Consider the following 6,829-nt stretch of genomic DNA (forward strand, 5'->3'; position numbering starts at 1 on the left):
GTCTGTAACCTGAAGTGTATGTAACCTGAAGCGTATGTAACCCGAAGTACCACTGTAACACAAACATCCTGTTTTTGTCACTTCCTATTCTGTGGAGTCAAAACACATACTGTCATGTGATAGACCAAAATCCCATGACTGCAGTCATGGTGCAGGAATACTAACAGTTAATGCGGGGGGGGGGATCAGCTGTTTCATCCATACTCGTTGTTACTAGCATGAATTAACATCTCCAATTTACTCAGAAGCACACATTGAAAAGAATGGGAGATGTCTCCTTTGATCATAAGAACACAAGAGATTTTGCTGGATCAGACCAATGGTCCATCTAGTCCAGCATCTCGTTCTCACAGTGGTCACCCATGGGAAGCCCCCAAACAGGGCCCAAGCACAACAGCACTCTCCCCGCTTGTGATTTCCAGAAACTGGCATTCAGAGCCATACTGCTTTGGACAGTGAAGGTAGATCATGTTTTTAAAATCTTGCTTGCGGATACCACTGTATCATTAAAGGATATTTCAAGGGAAATTGACGTGCATAGTATTGTTGAGAAGGTGTACTCAAGTAAGATCCTGGTGCCACTGGGTAGGAACAGAATGTATACTAACTGGCCTTGCTCTGTGACTACTACAGTGTTGTGTAATTAAATTGAGCAATTTTTAAGAAACAAAGGGCAAAGCAACTATTGTTCATTTATTAGCAGTAACAGAATAAAGAAAAACGATGAGCAAGCAACCATTTTTGCTTCAAGATCTTTTGTTAACTGAAGAATATGTCATTTTTAAATTGCCAACAATGCATTTAATTTTTTTGAAAAAAGAAAAACCTTTCCATTAGATAAGTATTCTAGAATATGAATTAGCATTCTTTGAAACTTATAATTGAATTTTGCGCTCAGCAACCTTTAGAAAATTGCCTTCTGGAAATTATTAATATGGACAAATCACGCACAAAGCTTGCATTTTGACTTTGGTGCTCAATTTTTTCTATGGTTGAAATGGAAACCATGCCCCTTTTTGCTTAATATTTGCTTCATAATGCAGGGGACAAGGCTGCAACAGTGCCAGTCGCACAAGTCACAGTAAGTGGACATCTGAATGACTTCATGGTCTCTAGCTGAGCATGCTTTAGGTTCCTGAATAGGAATACTTTCCTGAATGCAGTCTGATCCTCTTGCAAGAAATGGGTCGTATCAGTAAAAGGACAAGTTTGCATTTAGAATTGCAGCATTAGGAATTATCGCACAGACAGGCAGAAAATAGGATTGCTTTCGGAAATCAGAACTATTCTAGACAAGGCCCCCCCCACACCCAGTGGCGGAGGAAGTCTCTCAAGCACCTGGGGTGGTGTGCCCAAGGGAAGGGCAAACTGCCCATAGGGCCGCGGTGCCCATAGGGGCGGGGCATGAGGCACACATAGGTTCGGGGCGCATGGCACCCATATGGACATGGTGCGCAGTGGGGCCTCAGCCACCCTAGAGCTGGGGGGGGGAGGCAGTGGGTGGACAGCACAGAGCCTGCAGGCACCGAGATGCATGGGTTGTGCACGCTGCAGGTCCTGCAGTGACGAATGCCGCCCACCATTTTGTCACCTCCCATCAGGGCGACACTCGGGGCGGACCACCACCCCCTTCGTACACCCCTGCCCCCCCCAACGCACCTGCAACAGTCATTTACACTTTGCAAGAGCTAACAGAGTACAATCCTCTCTTGTGACTGACCCATGTTGGAAAGCACATGGGAATTTATTGCTGGAGTGTGCAGCCCCACCATCATCTTCCTCCAAATGGAAAGCTTAGCAGATGTCTAAACATTACACTTATCATATCAAGGGTGCATGAAGATAACTATTAGTAGCAGTAGTAGGAGCAGCAGCAGTATACTGCCCTTCATCCATGGATCACAGAATAGTTCACAACATAAACATACAAAATGACACGACAAGAATACATAACAAAGCAAAAGCAAGAATAAAAACGAATCAAGAACACCTCTCCCACACAGTTAAAAGGCCATAGTGTTAATCAGCCAAATGCCTTGTTGAAGAGATCTGTTTTCACCTGACCCCTAAAGATGAAGGCACCAGGTGAGCCTTTCTTGGGAGAGCATTCCACAAATGGGAAGCCACCACAGGAAAGACCCATTCCTGTGTTGCCACCCTCCAGACGTCTCATGAAGCAGACAAGAAGTGCCTAAGATGATGGCTGCAGGATCCAGGTTGGTTCATATGGGGAGAGGTGGTCCTTGAGGCATTGCGATCCTGAGCCATTTAAGGCTTTATAGGTCAAAACCAGCACTTTGAATTAGGCCTGGAAACTAATTGGCAGCCAAGTGCACTTGGACCAGGATTGGTGTCATATGTTCAAACCATCTTGCCCCGGTGAGCCACCTGGCCCCTGAATTCTGCACCAGCGGAATTTTTTTATCTGACAGGCTTCTGATCCAAGCCATGGCTGTATTATGGTTGGGCCAATTATGAGGGATCTTCTCGGTTGCTTAAGGAATTTCATACCAGTGCCTGTTGCCATGGAGAAGGGGCAGGCAATGTTGGGGAGGGTATTAGAGGCCATCGTGGTCAAAAGTGTTACAGTCACGGTGAAGATCAATAACCACAGGTGGCCAGGTTTTCCATCTCTGGCTGGATTTTCTGATGCCAGGGAAATATTGAAATGTATTCCTCTTCCTCTAGGACACACATACACACGTCTGACTGAGCTCAACTGTCATTTGACTCATCCTCTCCCCATATGTGCTCTGCTCGGGGCTATTCTACCTGGCTGACCCAGAGTGGGAGATTAAATAGCAAGGAGCAGCTGCTATTGAACTGCTTTCCCAGCACTGCTTCCTTCAGCAGCCATTCCACATGGTCCTTATAATAACTATTTTACATTGTATAAGAACAGGGACCCAGATTTGGGTATTTTCCTCTTCACCCCTCATCTCTTCTCTTTTGTATCAACTCTATGAGGGTGTATGCCCAGTACCAGCCCAATACATTTTGCTGCCTGAGGCAAAGGAGAAGATGGCACCTCCCTCCAATTCCACATATCAACTCTAACCAGTCTGACAGCTGAATAATAGTTCAAAAACATCCTGTACTGTCCCTGAGAAATAGTGGACTAGCTCAGGAGGTGCACAGCAGCCTAGCTCAGGGTGCTTAGGTAGAATTGTGGGGAGACAGCCTTACTCTGCCTAATAGTAGAGTTGGCCCTGTGTACACCATTCATTCAAATTTAAACTACCTTAAGGGCATTGGCAGAAAGGTAGTTTGTTAAGTGTAGTTGGCAAATTGATAAACATTCTGAAGCAGCACAAGCACATCCGAGTCTGTCCTCATAGGTACTCCATTCTGTACAATTTGCTCTGGTCTTAAATTACATTATTTGTACATGCTGTGGGATCTTGAAAAAATCATGTTGTAATTATGCACCATTGTGATTTATTAATCAAGAAATAGTATGGCTGCCTGCTATGGACTCACAAATTAGAGTCTCTAATACACTCTAATTTCTACATTAATCGCATGGACAAAGTTCAGAACATCTTGTTTTCATGACTGCTAACCCAGTTGGTAAGCCATCCTCTGGCATCATGTTGCAAACGCATTTTCTTCTCATTATTTTGAAACTATTCTGTGTGTCAGGTCAGCCAAAAACAGCCAGTGAAGAAAAGGTTTCCAGAATAATGACCCTTCAGATCAGTGAAGAAAAAGCTTCCAGAATAATGACCCTTCAGGTTCCTGTTATAGCTTATATACTTTTGGAAAATTCAGACGCAGTACTGAGCAAAGCAATTAAGCAAGGAAAGGGGAAGAAATAGCCTTAAGTCGCATAATAAATAGATTTATTATAGTCAAGGGAGAAAATAATAGAGAAACTTGAGTGTGTAGACAAATTGTAGACGAAAATAAATCTGACCATTTATCATGGAGAACAAAGCTCAGTGATAAAGAGAAGGCTGAAGAAAGAATGGGCATGGCTGGTCCATTGGGAAAGGCATTGTAGCTAACATACGAACACACGAAGAAGCTGCTGGATCAAGCCAATGGTCCATCTAATCCAGCATCTTATTCTCACAACGGTCGACCAGATGCTCATGAGAAACCAAGGAGCAGAACATGAGAACAAGAGCATTCCAGCAACTGGCATTCAGAAGTGCTGCTACCTCCAACTGTGGAGGAAAGCATAGCTACCATGGCTAGTAGCCACCAATGGCCCTCCATAGGTGCCAGCTCAAGGGGGCCCTGGGTGCCAGGGGCTCTGACACAACCAAGGTCTTATGAGGCCTCATACCTGACCTCCAAGACCCTGTTAGGTCTCAGAAGCAACATCTGAAGCCTCGTGAGACCTCTGACAAGACTTCTGGCTTCTAACGGAAGTTGCGCTCGTAGGCCTGGCAGGCCCCTGAAAGTGACTTCTGGCACAAACTGGAAGTGATGGTGGAGGTGGAGGTCTTGTGAGGCCTCAGACGTGACCTCCTAAACCCCTTGAGGTCTCAGAAGTGATGTCAGGGGCCCTGCCAGGCCTCCAAACATGACTTCCATAAGCAGAAACTGGAAGTTGCATTGAAGGTCCTGTGAGGCCTCGGAAGTGCTGTCGTGTCACCGACACAACATGGCATCATGGCATCACATTACATCATGCATGCCACTGGGCAGCCATAACCTGGAGCCCAAGTCTGTGCCCCTGTAGTTCTCTCCTCCATTAATTTGTCCAATTCACTTTTAAAACAATCCAGGTTGGTGGCCACCACTGGAGAAGCGAGTTCCAGAGTCTGACTATGTGTTGTGTAAAGAAGTCTTTTCTTTTCTCGGTCCTTAAGCTTTGATTCCGAGGGACACAAAATCAGAGTCATTAGCATCTAAACGGCCCATTTATAAAGACATGTGTGGTGCCACGGAGAGATACGTTTCCCTCGGCGTGTTGTCTCCCCATTCGTGTGATATTGGGGGGAAAAGTGATGTGACACAATTGCATTAGCATTTCTGCCTCCCCACTCTCCTTCATTGCCTGCCTCTTGTGAGAGCAGAGAGAGGAGCTGATGCAATGCTATCATGCCATATTCTTTTTAACTATACATTACTGGAGCAGAAATGAGCTTGCAATGCTCATGCATTTTTCAAGCATGTGACCCCAGTGGGAACAGAGCTAATTGCAAAAGCTTTTTGTTTGCTTCTGGACAAGGCTATATTGTGACATTTTGCTGCCTGTGGCAAAGGACAAGCTAATGTTCCCTCCCTGTTCCATGTGGAGAAGCCAACTAGAAGGGCAGTTGAAGCTTACTTTGGCACGGGGATGGCATCTCCACAGTACCTGGGGCAGCAAGTCAGATTAGCAAGAAGAAAAGTGACAATGCAGGGGAATGGCCAGGAAGCACAAGAGAACCAACCTAGGGCTATTATTGCCGCACCCCACCCCAGCATCTCTTGCCTGTGATAATGAGTTGAAACTGCTTCTGTAGCTGGTGCTGTCAGGTTTGATAGACAGAGCCTGTGCCTTCTAATCAAGGAACTCTACAAATAACAGAGTATGAGCTCAGTTCCCATACTGGCAGTGGGGTATTTTTTCATTCTCCTTTGGCAAGTCTATTAGGTGGATAGAGTAGCTGCAGTCACAGTATTCCTAAATTAAAATTGAAGGCAGCCCAGTCGTTTGGTAAACAGCTCCCCTTTTCTTCTCTGTTGAATTATTGCAACATTGGCCTTTTAAATAATCATTACCAAACTAGATGTGATTGGAGCAGCTCCTGATTGTTGTTCATATTTCTGTTCCATCCATACTAATATAAACACACTTCCTGCCTCTTTCAAAAACATTTCTGTTGAACAGTCATTTTGTCACCAATCATCGTGGGCGGGTGCTTTTCCTCTCTCAACAATTTGACAGAAATGTTTGCACAACCCCAGATTGTTTCATGTACCCACCTCTTCTTTCTTTGCTTGAGAAAAAAGTGAGGACCCAAATAGGTAGCTGGAAGAGCTTGGGAAGACCTGGCTTCCTTTCAGAAAGTTTCTCATTTTTAGGAATGGCAGTAGCTCAGTAGTAGAGCATCTGACTTGTATGCAGGAGGCCAATGTTCAGTTGCTGCTGCCTCCAGGCAGAGCTGTGGAAAGCTCCTGGCTGAAACCTAGAGAGTCAGAATAGAGAGCATTGAACTAGGTGGAGCAATGGTCTGACTTGGTATAAGGCACCTTCCTACATTCCACTTGCAAAGGGAAAAGATGACTGGCAGAGGGAGAGCTATTGGCTGGGGAAGTGAGCAAATCCTACTTTGAGCCAGCTTAAATGGATCAGTGTCCAGCTCAAAAGGAGGTTCTACTTTTCCAAGTGGGGAGAGTTTGTATTTTTGACCACTGGTCAAAACAACTCTCGTTCATGACCTTGGCCCAGTATGCCTGAAGGAGTGTCTCCACCCTCATCATTCAGCCTGGACATGGGGGGCCACCTCTGAGGGCCTTCTAGTGGTTCCCTCACTGCAAGAAGTGAAGTTACAGGAGGAAAGGCAGAGGGCCTTCTTGGTGGTGGTCCCCACCCTATGGAACGCCCTCCTATCAAATGTCAAGGAAATAAACAACTATCTGACTTTTAGAAGACATCTGAAGGCAAGTGTATATTGGGAAATTTTTAATGTCTAATGTTTTACAATTTTTAATGCGCTGTAAGCCACCCAGAGCCAGATGGGCAGGGAACAACAACATATTTAATAAAATGTATGGTACTTCTTGATTCTATTTTTAAAAACCTCAACAACCTCAGAGTGGGTTACAAAAAGAATAAAACAAATTATGAGAAACAAATAAAACTGCATGTTGCGGATGTTTTCATCATTGC

This window comes from Podarcis bocagei, assembly GCF_964188305.1.
Source record: "Podarcis bocagei genome assembly, chromosome: 8".
NCBI classification, from domain to species: Eukaryota; Metazoa; Chordata; class Lepidosauria; order Squamata; family Lacertidae; genus Podarcis; species Podarcis bocagei.